Here is a 19,477-nt window from a genome sequence, read left to right on the forward strand (position 1 = left end):
CACTGCAATACTGATTTTGACTCACGTCTATCTCTGCCTCCTCTGCCATCATGTACCATTCGTGCAAAAGGTTTGGGGGCCCACGGGCCAGGCAGGCAGCATATAGGCCATCATTTAGTCCATCTTTGAACCAACAGACTAGGATATCCTCTGGCCAATCTACCTGGCCGACCAGGTCACAAAATTCCTTGGTGTATTCTGCTACCAGGCGACGGCCTTGTTTTACAACTCTAATGCAGTTGTGGGCTTTTCTATCAGCAATGGGGTCCTTGAAGCGATGGCATAAGGCTGTCATGAAGCGATCGAGGTTCCTTAATTCTGGGGCATTGAAGTTGTGGAGCATCACCATCCATCTGGCTGCTGCCCCTTCCAGGGCCATGGTGATGATTCGTACTCGGGACCCCTGGGTTGGGAAATCCCGCCCATATTCTTGCATGTAGGTGAGCACTTGTGCCAGGAAAAATCCCAGTTTCTGGGGGTCTCCATCAAAGTTTACCCCCAAGGGTGGGATCTTCCTCTGCAGTTGTATGTATCTGGGTGGGCCAGGGTTAATCCCCTGATCCAGGGCATTTAGGGGTCGGGTACCTGGTATGGCTCCTGGTTCTTCGGCTTGTCCCTCTGCTCGCTCAATCTCCGCTGGATCCAGTGTGGTGGCTCAGGTTCTTTCATTTTCTGGTTCCTTCCCTCTCCTGCATTGTCTTCCTGGTGCATCCCTCACCTCGCGGTTCTCCAGGGCTTCCCTCATGAGGTGATTTATGTACTGTCTCATTCAGTCGTTGGCCGGTGGCTCCTCGTCCCATTCTTCCTGTTTCAATAGGGCCTCCAGCTCCAATTTCCACCCAGGTTTACGATTGCCCCGGGTGAGGGTTACTCTTCTGGTTCTTCCATCCCAGCTGTCTCTTTTTCCTACACCTATAGACCACCAGGGCTTGGTGGAGGTTTCATAGGCAGCCTCGCTGTCTTCGATGGGGTGCACCAAGTCAGTATCTGGCTGGGTAACTGTCAACGTTTCTCCCCAGCAGTTGGCTTCCCCTTGGTCCTTGCTGTACTCAGATATTTTCCTTTTTTTGCAGGGTCCCCTCAGTAGAGTGAAGGTTTTTATTTTTTAAAAAAAAATTTCCTCTCCAGGATGACCTCTATTGCAGATGCTGCTTTATGTCAGGCTACAGAACTTTTCCCATTCACTCAGCTAGAATGAACTTCTGAAAACGTATCAAAACGTATCAAAAAGGAATCCTTTATTGAGATGAGACAATTCATGTAGGAGTTCAAAGCAGCATCTGAGGTCTCTCAGGCATACAGGGATATATAAGGGAGTTTAGAACCCCTCCACTTATCTCCATGTGTATTTAGTGAAACAAAAGCCAGTATGTTAATTCCTCCCCACCCCTTTTGTAAGGAACGATCTTTTTCACAGTTTCCCAGGGCATACCTAATTTCCCCCCATCCCCTTTTTAGAACAAACTTTTCCAGAGATTCCCGGGACACATCTCACTGAGGAATTTTTATGATCTTCTCATCTCCTGGCTGTGCCTCTCAGAGGTGACAGTTCTGGCCATCTGGCTTTTCTCCCTCCATTGTATCATGTGTGGTTATACAAATTTGATATAAGATTAAATATATTCAGGTTACATCAAGAAAGGATTTCTTTATCAGCCTCCCCCCACTTTTCTTCTTCCACTGAAGAAATGACAGATACACGGATCTGACACACAACCTCAATACCAATCTGGCTCCCAGACACCACAAGGTAACGCAGCCTTCCCAGCAGTGTGATGCTGACCATCATCCCCAGTATGGGAGAACAACATCCTCCATAAGTACTGGAAGACCACAACCCATCATTGACTTACAATCTGAACCCACCCTACGATAATCCAGGGAAAGAACCCTCTATGTCAATACCTCTCCTCAATTCAGCAAATGCTGAAGATTACTGGAGAAACTTGGCTGTCCAGAGTGGAAAGCTAAATTTGCACGCTAACAGAGTTTGCAAATTCTCTGACAAGCCAGGCAGCGAGTATCTAGTATGGAAGAAATTTTTCCTGTGCCCCGTTCAAGCGGCACGCCTGAACCCTGATGAAATAATCAGACACTTGATAGCATGGCTAGGGCCACAGTCTGCCAACATACCGAGGGCACTTTATGCATCCCACTTAGACGACCTGGCCGTGGCCCTACGGTTATCATGGAAAAGGCTTGATGAACTGTATGGTGCTTCCAAGGACATAGAAGCAACACTCTTGGATAGCCTCAACGGTTTTTCTAAAATTCCTATTGACACCTCACCGGATCATAGACCTCACTAACATACTTGTCCAGCTGAGAATGGCACAATGAGATCCCAACTTACCGGGACTCGCCTGTCTCGATCACGTTGACATGCAGAACAAAATTGTTCTAAAACTTCTTCACGTTCTACTTGAAAAGTGGCTCCAGTTGTCTGACACCTTCATGGCCAAGGGTCACCACCGCTTTATACCTTCACACTTCTTGAAGAATTCATGTCCCACCAGGCAACCGTGTGCAGCACACACCGGGCCCATGGACTCAGAGCTGTTAGTCTTCCTAATGACAGAAGATACAACAGCAACCATATATCACCCTCAGGCCCTATGCACACTACCAGGGAAAGACCCTTCATGATTGTCCAAAACACCGAGATTGACTCCTTATCCACACACAGTTGGGGAGAGGATTCATCAGATACAACCCAATTTAGATCTCCGAACACAAGGAGAATACAGTTTTGTCCTATACACAATACTCATCACTCACTGAACAGCTGCACTGGGTTTGCAGTGAAATCACTGACCCAACAAAAAGAGTTGCTAAGGGAGTACCAATACTGCTACAAGTGTTGTGAATCCAAACACCCGTCCAAGTACTGCACAGCCAAGGTGCAATGTGACTTATGCAATAGTGACCAACACCAGACTCCGAGCTGCCACTTCAGATATCTCATAGCCCTCCTTCGGACAAGGTGCCTCAACGTAACACAGAAGCATGCAAGGCTCCTCAGCAGATTGCCAAACTGCAACCAAAACCAAGGATGAGTGTCAACTGCACAGCACTGTTCACCAACTGACTATAGCCTTATTCATGTCTTCCCATCTGTTTAGCCAAAGTGTACCCTGAAGGACGCCCTGAAGATGCCATGAAAATGTACATGCAGATAGACACTCAAAGCACCTGCACCCTGGCCAGACCCGCATTCTTCTACCTCTTTGAGGTGCAATAGGATGAACTTCTCTTCACTGTATCAACATGCCATGGACCAAGAAGCACGGTGGGGAGGAGAGCTACTGGACTCTGCATAGAGTCATTGGATGAAAGTTCTCAGTTCCCACTGTCACCCATGTTTGAATGCGATGGGGTGCCAAAGGACCGCAGTCAGATCACAACACCAGCAGTCATAAGTAGCATGCCTCATCTACAGCACCTGGCTCATCACTTCCCCGCTCTAGATTTGGAGGCTGATATCCTACTCTTGCTGGGAAATAATGCCCCTCGTGCCTTTCTCTTCTCTGAGTCAGTTGGCGGCCCTGTAGATGGCCCAGTGGCCATCAAATCTCCACTAGGATGGGGGAGCGTAGGAATTGTCAGTGTAGATCGGATGCAGGCTCCAACCCAGGCAAATGCCTTAGCACCATCCATTCCAACAGCCTTCCAATGCCCTTCAGCACTATCGAAAACAAGAATGACGTTCCAGCCTAAAAGGCCGCCGGCGATCAGTATACTTTCACTAGGAAACCCTAAACAGCTGCCAACAACCACCAGACATCCACTAAGACGCTCTACATGGGCATATGCCTACGCAACACCTTTTCCAACAGCTTCCCGATGCCCTTTGACACTGTGGGAGCAAGAGTACCATTCCAATCCTAAAAGGCTGCCAGAAGTGATCATCAGACTTTCACCTTTGCCACAAGAGTACCTGTACACCCTAAAAGGCCACCAGAGGTGACCAGCAGGCCGAATTTGAAGATTGAACCTCAGGCTTTGCATGCTTTGCTTTGTTTGATGTTTTATTAATGTTTACTGTTTTTTTCTTAGTTATATAGCTATCTTAGTTATATAGTTATATGCTATTCAGTTAGTATTACTGTCTACTGCTTATCTTACTTTATAGTTAATTTTTTTTCTCTTCATTTAATAATGGAATTTACAATTCCAGGTGGGGAGTGTGCTGTCCCAACCAGTCTATGGGAATTGGATAGTTACTTAGGAATTATGAGCTGTCCCCTTAAGGGAATGCATCATGGTAAATGTAGTTAAAGGTAGCCTGGGAAATGTAGTTCATGTCACATGGCCACATCTTTAATCCCAATTGGTCACTAATTTGACCATCGATGGGTTGGGGAGTTTTCCTCACTTTTCCCTGAATTCCCCAACTCATGGCAGCTGTTTTCTATTGCTACGAGATGGGTTAGAAGATAACCATCTTTTATCTACAAGGCAGATATGCAAAGGATTGGTCATTAAAGAAGAACTTCGTCACAAATGTGAGTTATGAGGATACCTGATGAACCAATAAATGTACTTTGTTGTGGACGTCTTGTTGAGTTTATCTATCTGCACCTGCACAGCTTACAAATCCACTACTACAGAATACAGAATACAGAAAACATAGACACATGGTTTACTTCATCCAATGCAAGAGTGTCTAGGCTGAGCTTGGATTTAAACTGGGGGAAATGGAGGGAAAGGTAGGTTGGTTCTCTAGATCCATGTTACAAATAGACCACAGACCCCTTATCAAATTATCTTGATTTTGGGTGGATTTCTTAAGCCTTCTGAGATGGCCTGAAACCATGTTTTTACTTAATAATGCTGTTAAAGTCTTGTTTTTTTCTAAAAATGGTAACTTTGAGGTCTTTCTGGGATGCTGAAATGTTCTGATATTACTTTTTCCATGTTTGTGGTCTTGATGCTAAACTGTTTGTTGCTTTGATTAGTGTAGCATCAAAGCAGCTACAGTATTGGAAGTGGGGGCGGGGAGGAAGGTCTGTGTTAGTGTCACTGGAGATAATGTGTGAAGGATATCTGTGTGAAGGCATTCCTGCATGCACACATCTGGGAGAGCACAAAAAAGGGATGGGTGATGGGGACCTATCCTTTGAAGGAAAAGCCAGGCACCACTAGACTTGACCCCCCTTTAGGACAGGAGGGCAAGAAGCAGGGGAACAACCAGCCCAGACCTGCCCCATTGCTAGTCCATGGTCATTGAGTTTAGAATTTCTGAAGTTGGGTCAACAAACAGCCAAGAGCAGCATGGAAAACGAACAGCTGAGCCTGCAGTGTGAAACTGCCCCAAGGCCTATATGCAGTTAGTATCTAGTTTCTAAAAATCAGATACATGATTGCTATTTAACAGCAAAGTAAACAGCTGGTGACTTTAGAAGCTAAGTAGCTCTCTGAGTAAGGCTGCTGAAAGTCAGAACAAAATAAGTATCAGGCTTCCATGATAACATCCCAGATGAGACCAGGGAGTCAATTTGGAACAGGTGGAGAGGATGCCATTATCTCTTGACACTGACTTGGTTTAAGAATTTATCTGCAGAAATGGGAGAAAAGGCTCTGAGTTCTTATAAAAAGAGGGATGGCCTTTGAAAGGCTGATTATAACATACTGCTTCTGGCAACAGAGATGGTTCAACCTGCATTTTTATATCAACAGGATTAGCCCTTCCTGCCTTTCCTTCCCCCAAAGAAGGAGGGTTTCAGCAGTCTGGAGATTTGCCTGTGAATGAATTTGTAGACTTTCAAAGCATTTCTCTCCCTCCCCACCATGCTCCCAGTAGTGCTCCAATAGCAAAATGTGTGCACTGCAGAGCTTGAAATGGGGCTGCAGAAGAAGCCATACATCATTGGCTGTAGCTAGTAACACTGAACATAATCATATATTGATAAAGGGCCCTATCAGGTCCACTATGGTTCCTGGCCATAAAGCCACATGACACTACATTTTCATTATTGAAAATGAAATACACAATGGCCAATTTGTTCTGTTTCAAGCCTGGAGGTGCTCCTTGAGAAATACTGACTCAATCCCAAGCTTTTACTACACATTTCCACAATATAATGAAGTTGGCCTTCAACTGGCCCATGCAGGGGCTTACTGGGGCTAATTTTTTATGAACTGTGCAAACACAAAACATGGAATAAAATGGGTGATTGGTCACCTGGTTCAGAATTCTCACTAGCCCCTTGTCTGTATATGGAAAAAAGGCTTGGTCCATGGGCCGCTTGCTTTAAAGTTACTTTGATGCTCTTTGTACAAAATTATTTTGCTAACAGAGTTGAAATGGAGTTGAATGGAGGAATAGAGTTAGAATGGAGTTAAAAATAACTTGCACAAAAGAATCTGATTTGCTGTTCTCATTCCCACTCCCCCATGTTTTTCACTAAATATATGAAATATTAATTTTAAGATTTTGCATGTCTGTGTGGTGCCAAAGTTGTCATCTGTTATTTCCAAATAATGGATAATTCCAAAATGTAAGCCTTAATAAAATATATAGGTGTTATGTCCCTGGAACTTAAAGAAGTTCCCACCCAGGTCCGTTCGCGCTGCGGGGGCGGTTGCCCTCTCTCATTGGCTGGTTCTCCCCAGCAGCCAGCTATAAAAGCAGGCTGTGGGGTCCAACCAGTCGCTGTTCGCTGCGAGCCAGTTCCAGGCTTGGCAAGCACGTTCAGTCCTTTATTTCCTAAATAAAGTATTGTTGCATCCATGCCCTGGTTCAGCCTCTCATTGCTCAACTACAACACTGGCGACAAAGGTGGGATGGCTACCAGAGGCAAAATGCAGCCGCTGAATCACTAGCCGCTGATCCACAGCCAGAGAGAACGATCAGCAGGCAGCGAGAACGAACGCTGATCCGCAGCCAGAGAGAGCGGTCAGCGAACAAGTGAGAGTGAGAAAGCGTCTGTAGCCGCTTGTTAGCCAGCTACAGGGAAAGTGTAGCGCTGTGAGCCGCAGCCGCTCCAAACAAAAGGGCGCGAAATTCAAATGGCTGTCGTTTGAATTTCTATACAAAACACAGCGCGGTGCTGTGTTCTTTTGAAATCACTGACGCCAACACAGGCGCCAAATTCAAAGCGCTGCCAAACAGCCATTGCTGCTTACAGCGTGCAAACCCAGAGAGAGAGTGGGAGGCGCGGAGCCCCCCCCCCCCAGAGCTGTAATCACGTGCCTGCCTAGGCACAAGAGTTTTTTTCTTGCCTCCACTGTGGTCCCAGAGAGATTCCAAAGCAGCTAGCCACTAGATTCTCAACATGAATTCCAACCCAGTCTTCCCATCGTTCAAGCCGGATGAGGAGAAATGGAAGTCATACAAGAATCGCTTTAACCATTACATCGACGCCATTGGGCTGGCTGATGCAGGGAGCACCGAAAAAATCATATTTCCTGATCTACTGCGAGCCATCATCTTTGATACTGCCACAGCACTCGTGGCTCCACGTGTGTTAAAAAACGTCCCCTGGACAGAACTGTTAGAAATCCTTACTAACCACTATTCTCCTAGACCCTCACAGATTGCCAGGCGGTTCACCTTCCTTATGAGGAAACAATCAGACAAAGAAACTATCAACCAGTACATGGCTGCCCTCAGGACTGCAGCACTCCATTGTGGGTTTGGGACCTACCTGGATGACATGCTCCTCGATCAGCTAGTCTGTGGGGTCAAGGATCTTCACCTTCAAAGGCGCCTACTCGCCAGGAAGGACCTCAACCTCGCTCAAGCCGTCGAGGAAGCCCTGGCAGCGGAGCTGGCAGCACACTCAGCCACTGAGATCCAAGGTCCTGTCTCCAAACAAATTGCAGTTGCCGTCCACTCTGAAGAGGTGGTCATCGAGGAGGACCCCAGTGATGCAGCCGACATCCACTGCCTAGCCCACACCAGACACCCGCAGGTAGGAGCCAAGCAAGAAAGCATCAGTCCATCCAAGCACATCACCCTGTGCCTATCCTGTGGTGGATCTCACCTGAGGACCACCTGCAAATTCAAGGGAGCCACCTGCAACAATTGTCACAAAAGGGGGTGTTGGGTATATGGATACACCAACTAGGTTTGGATGAATAAATATATAAACCTAGGTTTAAGTGTTTGTAGCTTTAAGCACAAAACTGCAATGTAATTAGATAATTAAGGGTGCGGTTGCAAGCAGCAATATAAGGAAGTAGAGAGAAACGTAACCCTCCTGGTCCCTGTCCTTGTTACTGGTGTCTGGTCCCTGGCCTGGTCCCTGGCCTGGTCACTGGTCCCTGGTCTCTCTGCTATCTGCTGCCTGCTGTTTACTCCTGTTTGAGACGTCTGCATGTTATTGCTTGTTGGCTACTGTGCTGGATACCGTTTCTACTGAACAAAAGGACTGTTTACTTGGTGAGCTGATATCCTGCGAATACTCAGCGTTGTCTTCGAGAGAAAGGTATCGGAAGGAGAAGATTTACAAGAAGATAAAGACATTGTACTGACTAGTTTATGGACTAGGTTACTGGATGGATATATTGGATAATGACATATGGACTGAATGACAATGCTTAAACTCTAAATGAATAAAATAACTATTTAAAACTACAAACAGTGTTTTTGTCTCCAGTGTGTGTATACTCTTGGGCCCAGCCTCTCTCTCATTTGGCTGCCTGTCTTGACTGCTGCTGTGCACTCTGCTTGGGGGTTTGTCCCCAAGCACTAACATTGGTTATGGGCCCAGCAGTGTGCACAGTCTAACTAACCAGGTTATAGCAGTGAGAGTTTGGTGTGAGTTGCACATTACTGTAAAAACAAACTGTTTGTTGAATAGTTATTTATCTGAAGAGCAATGGCACAAGTAAATTTGCCAAGTCTGTCCATGATATCCAGACTAGATGGAACAAACTATGTTTCATGGTCAATGAAATGTAGTTTACTTCTACGAAGAGAAGGTTTGTGGGACATAATAACAAACCCACCAGATGTATCTAACTTAGATCCTAATGTTGAAGAGGATGCCAAAAAGATACAAGACTATGAACGAAAGAATGAGCAGGCTTTATGCATCATAGGACTGACTCTCTCAGACCAGCAACTGATTCATATCCGTGGAGAGGAAAATGCTGCAAACTGCTGGGAGAATCTCAAGAAGATTTATGTTCGAGACAGTGTAGGAGCTCATATCAATCTTACACGGAAGCTGTTTAGAACACATCTTGAGAAGAATGGGGACATGTTAACTCATTTAAACTGTATGAAAAGCATTTTTCAGGAGTTACAAGAAAAAGAGCTTATATTTAATGAGTTGCAACAAGTATACATCATACTGTCTTCATTGGATCGAAGCTATGATGATTTTGTGACTGCTTTAGAGGTATTGCCAAAAGACAGTTTATCAGTAACTGAGATAACCGGCAGGCTATTAGAAGAAGCCAGAAGAAGGTTTGAACGTGACCAGCTGAGAGAAGATAAGCCTAATAAAGAAGAGAATTTATCTTCGACGGCATACACAATTAAAAAGTGTTTTAATTGTGGAGGCAGAGGACATTTGGCAAGATTCTGCAGAAAAGGAAAAAGCCAGAATGTAAAGAAGCCAAAGAAATCCTTTGAACTAGCCACGTTTAGCAACTGTGATGTGAAGAATGATTTATGGGTGGTGGACAGTGGTGCATCCCACTGCATCACGAGAGATAAGACAAAGTTTATAAAAATGTCTACAAGCTCTCAACATATATCACTCGCTAACGGCTGGCACCTCAAGGCCAAGGGTGAAGGTATTGCACATTGTCCATGTTTAAACCAGAATATAAAAATGTTGTATGTACCACAGTTAAAGATGAACTTACTTTCTGTAAGAGTATTAGATAAACTAGGTTATGTAGTTACATTTAAGGATAATAAGTGCATACTTGATAGAGATAACAAAAGGGTAACTGCAGCTTTAAATGGAGCATTGTATGTTTTACATGATAGTAAGAAAGGGGAGGCACAGACTGTATTTAACAATATAAAGCCTCATAATGAATGTATCCATTTATTGCATAGGCATTTGGGGCATGTAAATTTTAAAATGCTAAAACGTACAGTAGAGTTATCTGAAGGAATAAGGTTAAAACCCTGTGATAAATATTTGCGTTGTAATGTCTGCTGTGAAGATAAGAGTAAAATATTGCCTGCAAATAGGCTAAATGGTTTCAAAACTAAAGAACCTTTAGAAGTAGTATTTGCAGACATTATAGGTCCAAAGAAACCCAGTATGGGGGGTGCTCGATATATACTGAGCATTATGGACCATTACTCTAGATATGGGTTTTGCTACCTAATGAAAAGCAAAACTGAAACATATCAACATTTCTTCAACTGGTTAAAATTTGCAGAAAGAAAGACTAAACGGCAACTGATAACCTTGGTGACAGATAATGGTACGGAATTTGTTAACAGCAAATTCCAGAATAGATTAAAGGTAGCTGGAATAGAGCACAAGAAATCTGCACCATACAGACCACAACACAACGCATTTATTGAGAGAAGAGGCCAAACACTACAGGCAATGGTTAGAACAATGATAACTGATTCTGGATTACCTGATTCTGTGTGGGGGGAGGCTACAATGTGTGCCAATAACATATTGAACAACGTTGTTAACTCAACTACTGGTGAAATACCATTCACCATGTGGCATGGCAAGAAGCCTGATCTGAGTTACCTGCACACATTCGGTGCACCAGCATGGGTGCATATCCCTACACAACTCAGGCGTAAAGGGCAACACAGAGCTAAACAATTCTTCTTCGTTGGTTATCAAGCTAACCATAGGGCATATAGATTTTGGGAGAAAGGCACATCTAAGGTGTTATGTAGTGCCAATGCCCAATTTCTAGAGCACGTAGGATGGGATAAATTAGAACAGGATAACAATAAAGAAGTGATTATTGAATCCTATAGAAATCCCATTAAGTATCCCTGTAACTTTAAAAATAAAGTAAAGCAAGAAATACAGGAAGAAATTGTGTCCATAGACGAAGAAATAGAACCAATAGCTGAGCAAGATGAGGAACATGAACAGGTAGTAACTCAAAAAAGTCCTCATACAAGCCCTGTAATTCCTAGAAGAACTACACGAATATCTAGACCGCCTGATAGATACCAGGCTAACACAGTGTGCCAGGTAAATAGGGTTCCATATACTGTGGATGAAATAAAAAGGTATCCTTCTAAAGATAAGGAAAGTTGGTATGCAGCAATGAATAAGGAATTGAAATCCTTGAAGGATATGAAAGTTTATGAGAATGCGAGATTACCTGTTGATATAAAACCCATTGGCTGCAAATGGATTTTTAAGATAAAAACTGATAAGGATGGAAATATAATCCATAAGGCAAGATTAGTAGCCCAAGGTTTTAGACAAAGTGCCAATGACTATGATGAAGTATTTGCACCTAGTCTTAAAGCAGCAACATTAAGGGCAGCTTTAGTGTGGGCAGCAAGCAAGAAATATATAGTTAACCATTTAGATGTGGAAACTGCTTACTTGCACGCCCCACTAAGACATACTGTATATATGAAAAAGCCTAGTGGATTTAAAGGTGAAAATAATAATGATTGTTGGTTGTTAAAGAAGAGCCTTTATGGTCTTAAACAATCGGGCTATGAATGGAACCAGTATATTGTGAAGGAACTAAACAATATAGGGTTTAAAGCTGGTTTAGCCGATCCATGTCTATTTAAAAGGGAGACAAATGGTAAAATATCATTATTATTATTATTCACTGATGATATTGCTTTGATTACTGAGACTAATGATGAAGCAAATAAAATAATAGCATCATTAGGTAAGAAAATAAAAATCAAGCAATTAGGGGAGATAAAGAGATATCTAGGTTTGAATATACTGAAAACACAGAAAGGTTTTAAGATATCTCAGGAAGATAAGATATCTAAATTGCTAATCGATTATAAGATGGAACTTTGTAAGCCTGCAAAGACTCCAATGAGTCAAGATATTTGCAAAATGGATACTCAAAGTCCCAAGTTTGATAAGGCAATATATCAATCTTTGATTGGAAGCTTATCATACATTAGCAATTGGTCAAGGCCAGATATAGCTTATAGTATTAATCAGCTGGCACGACATAATAATGATCCGCTTCAATGTCATTGGATAGCATTGAAGAGAATCTTAAGATATCTTAAAGGAACATTACACCATGCACTGTATCTAGAACCAAAAGGTGATCTCATACTGAGTGCTTATGCAGATGCTAGTTTTGCATCAGAAAGAGATACAAGAAAGTCGACTTCGGGAACAGCCATAATGCTGGGTAAGACATTAATAGGTTGGAAGTCAATTAGACAACAGCATATAAGTTTGTCTACTATGGAGGCAGAATTCTCCTGTTTATCACTATTATGTACTGAGTTAATTATGTATAAACAAATGAGTATATGGGTATAACTGTAAATTATCCTATAATTGTACATGAAGATAATCAGGCAGCAATTCAAATGGCCACTAATATTGCAGTAAAAACTAGAAGCAAGCATACGGATTTAAGGTATCTAAACGTTAGACAATCTGTAAAGAGTAAAATGATACAGCTGGAGTACTGCATGTCGGAGGACAATATAGCTGATAATTTTACTAAAGCCCAAGGTGCCATTAAGCACCTAGAGAGTTGTGAAAAGTATGGGTTTAGATTGTAAAGGTATTATATATTTATATCACCCAAAAGGGGAGAATGTTGGGTATATGGATACACCAACTAGGTTTGGATGAATAAATATATAAACCTAGGTTTAAGTGTTTGTAGCTTTAAGCACAAAACTGCAATGTAATTAGATAATTAAGGGTGCGGTTGCAAGCAGCAATATAAGGAAGTAGAGAGAAACGTAACCCTCCTGGTCCCTGTCCTTGTTACTGGTGTCTGGTCCCTGGCCTGGTCCCTGGCCTGGTCACTGGTCCCTGGTCTCTCTGCTATCTGCTGCCTGCTGTTTACTCCTGTTTGAGACGTCTGCATGTTATTGCTTGTTGGCTACTGTGCTGGATACCGTTTCTACTGAACAAAAGGACTGTTTACTTGGTGAGCTGATATCCTGCGAATACTCAGCGTTGTCTTCGAGAGAAAGGTATCGGAAGGAGAAGATTTACAAGAAGATAAAGACATTGTACTGACTAGTTTATGGACTAGGTTACTGGATGGATATATTGGATAATGACATATGGACTGAATGACAATGCTTAAACTCTAAATGAATAAAATAACTATTTAAAACTACAAACAGTGTTTTTGTCTCCAGTGTGTGTATACTCTTGGGCCCAGCCTCTCTCTCATTTGGCTGCCTGGCTTGACTGCTGCTGTGCACTCTGCTTGGGGGTTTGTCCCCAAGCACTAACAGGGGGCACATCGCCAGAGTCTGTCAAGCCACTCACAACTCGGCACAAAGGGTCCCTTCCTTTTCACATTCCGGACCCCAAAGGCAAGTGTTGAACTGTCGCACCCGCCACCATGCTAAGCACGCTTGCCATACCATTAGTAAAATCTCTCTCTCCGTTTTATTAGAAGGTAAACCTTGCCGCATGGAGGTTGACACGGGGTCAGCGCTCTCAATTATCTCTTGGAGCACCCTCAAGAAACTACAGCCCAGTCTATCCAGAAACCGGCTCCAGAAGTGCCAGCTTAGCCTGAAGGACTACCAGGGGAAGATCATTCCTGTAATCGGCAGAGGCAAGTTTCTTGTTAATTTTAAAACTTTCAAAGGCCACCTACCTCTAGTGGTAGTTAGCGGCAACCTCCCTACACTTTTGGGACTTGATTGGTTCCCCCACCTTGGCCTAGGGTTAACAGGAGTCCATGCGGTCTCAACCTCTGACACTGACTCCCTATTCGCTGACTACTCAGACGTATTCAGCAATGAGCTGGGGTGTTATAACGGTACCCCTATCTCATTCTCCGTCGACCCCCAAGCAGTACCAATCTGGTTAAAACCTCGTAGAGTTCCATTTGCTATTCGGCCTAAATTGGATGCGGAACTGGATAAATTATTAAAACAAGGGATCATTGAGCCTACAGATTTCGCCAAATGGGAGACGCCCATTGTCACACCCCTCAAAAAAGACGGTAGCCTGAGAATTTGCTCGGACTACAAAACCACAATTAATAAGTTTTTACAAGTTAGCGCTTACCCAGTGCCCGTCATTCAGCATTTATTACACACTTTTGAACCTGGCAGCATTTTTGCCAAATTGGACATGTCTCAAGCGTATCAACAGTTCCCTGTTGACAACCAAACAGCGGAACTCCAGACCATTGTCACCCACAGGGGTACTTTCCGGTGCAAGCGTCTCCAATTTGGCGTAAGTGTTGCCCCTGGCATTTTTCAATCCCTCATGGAGCGGATTTTGCAGGGCCTCCCTGGTGTAGTACCCTACTTCGATGACATCTTAGTCTCGGCCAGGGACAGACCCCAACTCTTCCAGAGAGTTCGAGCAGTGTTAGAGAGGTTCAGACAGCATGGCCTCAAATTAAAAAAAGAAAAATGTGCCATTGCCACTAGACAGGTGGACTTTCTGGGTTATAAAATTGACGCCTCAGGCATTCACCCCCTGGAGTCCAAGGTTAAGGCAATTCACGAGGCACCCACTCCAACCTCCAAAGCGGAACTGCAGGCCTTCTTGGGGCTATTGAATTTTTATGCATCTTTCCTGCCCCATAAAGCATCTGTGGCGGAACCCCTGCACAGACTTTTGGATAAAAAATCGTCTTGGCATTGGGGACACAAGGAAGACTCCGCTTTCACGCAGTCAAATCACTACTCACGCCGGAGGCGGTCCTTATTCAGTTTGACCCCAACCTTCCATTAGTGCTAGCAGCGGACGCTTCCCCTTTTGGAATTGGGGCAGTGTTAAGCCACAGGCTCCCCAATGGCTCCGAGGCTCCCATCGCTTTTTTTCCAGGACGCTCTCTGCAACAGAGCGCAATTATAGCCAAATCGATAAGGAAGCTTTAGCAGCTGTCGCAGCAGTGAAGAAATTTCATGAATTTCTTTTTGGCCACTTTTTCGAGCTGGTCACGGATCATAAGCCTCTCCTGGGTCTACTAGCATGTGACAAACAGACCCCTCAAGTCCTGTCCCCTAGAATGACGAGGTGGACTCTTTTCCTAGCGGCATACTCGTATAGACTCATACACCGTCCAGGTAAAACATTGTCCCACGCAGACGCCTCAGCCGCTGCCCCTGCCTGCTCCAGCTGAGGATCCTGCCCCGGTCCATGCTATCTTTGAGGTCACCCAACTGGACCTCCCCATCACTGCCCTTGACATTGCCGCCAAATCCAAGGCAGACAAAACGATCGCCCAGGTACTGGACTGGGTGAGGAGGGGGTGGCCGGGCAGTGATGTTGAAACCAAATTCACGCCTTTTAAGACCCGCCTACAGGAGTTATCCAGTTTGCAGGGCTGTTTGCTGTGGGGCACACGAGTGGTCATCCCGACCTCACTGCGTACCCGAGTTTTGGAGGCGTTGCATGAGGGCCACCCTGGCATCGTCTGGATGAAGGCATTAGCATGCAGCTACGTATGGTGGCCTGGCCTTGACGATGACATCATCAGATGGGTAAGCTCCTGCCATCCCTGCCAGGAATCCCGTCCATCCCCTCCAATTGCCACCCCCACTAAGTGGGAAAGCGCCAGCGCACCTTGGTCCAGGATTCACATCGACCTAGTGGGCCCGATGCACGGCAAAATGTTCCTGGTGGTCATGGACTCTTACTCTAAATGGATTGACGTGGCACAACTATCCACAACCACCACGCAAGCGGTTACCAAGGTATTGACTCGCCTGTTCGTAACGCACGGGCTACCAGACTCAATTGTTTCTGACAATGGCCCCCAGTTCTCATCGTCCAAGTTCAGTCGCTTCGCTGCCAATCTGGGCATCCGCCACATCTTCACGGCTCCCTTTCATCCTGCCAGTAACGGATTGGCAGAAAGAGCCGTTAGGACCACTAAAGAAGCTCTAGCTAGGTTCAGCAAGGAAGACTGGCACCACAGACTCTCCCGTTTCTTGCTGAGCCAGCACTCAACCCCGTGCACAGTCACTAATAAGTCCCCGGCTGAACTCCTGATGGGTAGACGCCTGCGGACTGTATTGGACAGGCTTCACCCACATTACTGCCCTGACTCTCCCCTCGCTTCCACATCGGGGGTTAGGCATTTTGTCTTACAGGAAACCGTGTTCGCGAGGAACTTCGCTGGAGACCCTCTGTGGATCCCGGCGCGAGATCGTGGCCATCACCGGACCCAGGTCGATTGAGTCAGACTGGAGGATGGCCGAATCTGGAAAAGGCACCTGGATCAGCTGCGGAGGCGCCAAGGCACTCACGTCAGCAGTGACTCATGGTTGCAGACCGGTGCGAGGCTACAGCATCAACCCCACATCAGCACCAATTCCGGTGACCTGTTTACACCTGCAGCCGAGCCGGGGAGCCCGAACACGAACCGTAACCACCAGACGGCTGACCAGTCCGAACCAGTCAACGGGAGCACATCCCCAGTGACCAGCCCTACGAGTCCCGAACCAGCACTGACCGAGGAACGCGTTCGTGACACCCCACCGGGCCGACCTTCCTCTGCAGACGCTGAACTACCAGACAACTCACCAGAGTTGCACCGTTCTGGGCGCCAGCATAAGCCTCCGCGTACCTTAAGGACTATGCGTGTTCGCATCTGGGGGAAGGGTGTTATGTCCCTGGAACTTAAAGAAGTTCCCACCCAGGTCCGTTCGCGCTGCGGGGGCGGTTGCCCTCTCTCATTGGCTGGTTCTCCCCAGCAGCCAGCTATAAAAGCAGGCTGCGGGGTCCAACCAGTCGCTGTTCGCTGCGAGCCAGTTCCAGGCTTGGCAAGCACGTTCAGTCCTTTATTTCCTAAATAAAGTATTGTTGCATCCATGCCCTGGTTCAGCCTCTCATTGCTCAACTACAACAATAGGAGTAAAAAAAACAGCAAAGTTTAGTGATCAAGACACTTAGGCATGAAAATTGACCGGATGACTTTGAACCAGTCCCTCTTTCTCAGCCCAACCCACCTCACAAGGTTGTTATGGGGGAAATAAGAGGAGGAAGTATTAAGTTTGTCACATTGACTTGTTTATAAAAATGATAAAGGTAGGATATAATAAGTAAAGTAGATAAATAATAATCAAAACAAGGAACAATCAAAGACAGAGGTTTTTTTCTCGAGGTAAAACATCTCTCATTTCAAGAGTTCTTACTTCATCTCTAGATAAAGGGATCTGGAAAGGGAGGGAAATGTGTGTTGGGGAAAAGTATCCTTGGATTGTCTCCCATGATCAGTCTGAACCCTAACAGAAGTCGGCAGTAGAGATACAGGTGAAGCACAGGTTGCATACAGTATGAGAGCTTATCTAGAACCAGGTGTTGATGGCATTTGTTCCTGAAAATCCTGGTTATGAGTCTTCATAATGTTGAACTATCTTGTAGAAGCCCAGCGGGTTCCCTGGATAGGTCAATCCCACTTGGCATAGGATTCATGCAAGGCAGTTGATGAGAAAATTCCCCTCCATTTCCCACCCTTGAAATCTTTCTCTAGACTCTTCTTAGCCAAATGGGCAGCAGGCTGAATCTGGTGTAAATTTATTTCTGCTGGTTGAGAGATTCAGTTCATGCCCAATGAAGCCGCTTTTAACAATCAAACATGAGACTTTTTTCAGAGACAGAGAGAGAGAGAGAGAGAGAGAGAGAGACAAAGAAAAGCAGAAAGATGCAGTTGTTGGTGAAGGGGCTGTTGATTTAATCAGAGAGCAGCAGACAAGTTCTTAACATTTCCAACATTGTGGGTCCTCCTCATGAAATGTTTTTCCTCCCTTGCATCTTTCACTCTGTGAAAAAAAAAGCATCTGGCTATGCTGAGATTAAGTTCCTTGAATCAACAATACTGTCTCTGAAGCTTCATTTCAGTCAAAGTAACAATCCTCGTCACATCCATTTTGAATTCTTCAAATATGAACAAAAAAGTTCAGTATTATAATTAACTCAGAAATCAGCACTGAACCAGTCAAATCTGTTGACCTGAAAGAGGATGAGGGAGAACACTCTGTTCTGTCTTGAGCTCCTGAATGAAAGGCAGGTGATAGGGCCTAATAAATAAATACAGTTGCTTCTGGGCCTATTGGCTGTACCACCTATCATCAGTTGAAGGCTTTAACCATCATGTCTCTAAAGCCAATTCATTACCTCCTCTGCAAGCCACTGAATGGTATTCCATGTCATATTGGATTTCTGTTTTATGTATTTCTCAATGCACCTTACTTTTGGGGGCATCCACATCATAGACAGTGAAATTTAAAAGGGAATTACATAAAAAGAGGCACAACATTGCTCTGAGCAAGGTGACATGTGCTGCAGCATGAGAGATGTTTTAGGGAACTGTAAACAGGCAGAAGCCAAACAGAAAAATAATAAAGTGGCTTTTAAGTAAAACCAGCAACATCTTGGATTTATATAGTACTCCATATGTTCTGCATGAGGGATTTTAGAGGGAAAGAAGGTAAGGAGCTGGCTGGGGGGTTGGGGGAGTAGAACATATATTGAAAAATAAGCATAAAACCCTTAAATTTTTTAGCAGGCATCTACTCTTCTTATTAAAGGTAGCTTTTAAGTTGTAGCATCCAGGTGTGAGACTGTGGCTAAAGAAAAACCACCAGGATCCAAGGAAAAAGACTTTATTGGATATACATCTGCAGATGGGTTCCACCCTAGGCAGCTGGGAGGAACAAAAAACATAGCTTTTGCTCTACTCTTATACCCTAAAACTACCCCCCCAGTATGCAAACGGCTTGATTTACAATCTGTCTTTCAGGATACAAGTTACATTTTATTATCTTTTTGGTACCTAGCACATAACAAACACTTTCTTACGTAGTATCTGGCATTTCAAAGACATTCCAAAAGAGTGTGATAATTCCCAGTGCTTCAAAGGCATTCCAAAAAAGTAACTGCACTCCCAAAAAAGTAACTGCACTCCCTTACTTCAAAGACATAATCTATCTTTCAACATGAGATTTGAGTCATAAAAAGGATACTTTATTAACACTTCTCACAATCCCCCCTGTTCTTGTTCCATCCTTGACTCAAATTCAGTTAATAACAAGTCTGCTGTCTTCCATCCTTCTTCAGGAGATTCCTCCAGGTGCTCCAATGGGTCATATTGTTGTCTTAACATCATCATTTGTTCAACAACCTGACTTTTGGCTATCAGGGAGAGAGTGCTAGTTATCGTGCGGATGAATATAGGAAGAACACATGGTAGTATTACACATCCCGCTGCAATGATACCAATGAGTGCTATTATGGCTTGTAACCCTGGGAGCTTAGGAAACCAGGATCCAAACAGGTTCCCCATATTGAATCCTTCCCAAGTCTGGAACGGTACATGGGCTACTTTTACCATTCGGTCTGCTATCTCCTGGATCACCTTTCCACTC

The sequence above is a fragment of the Pseudonaja textilis genome, chromosome 1, assembly GCF_049901715.1.
Source record: "Pseudonaja textilis isolate UNSWEBS1 chromosome 1, rPseTex1.2, whole genome shotgun sequence".
NCBI classification, from domain to species: domain Eukaryota; kingdom Metazoa; phylum Chordata; class Lepidosauria; order Squamata; family Elapidae; genus Pseudonaja; species Pseudonaja textilis.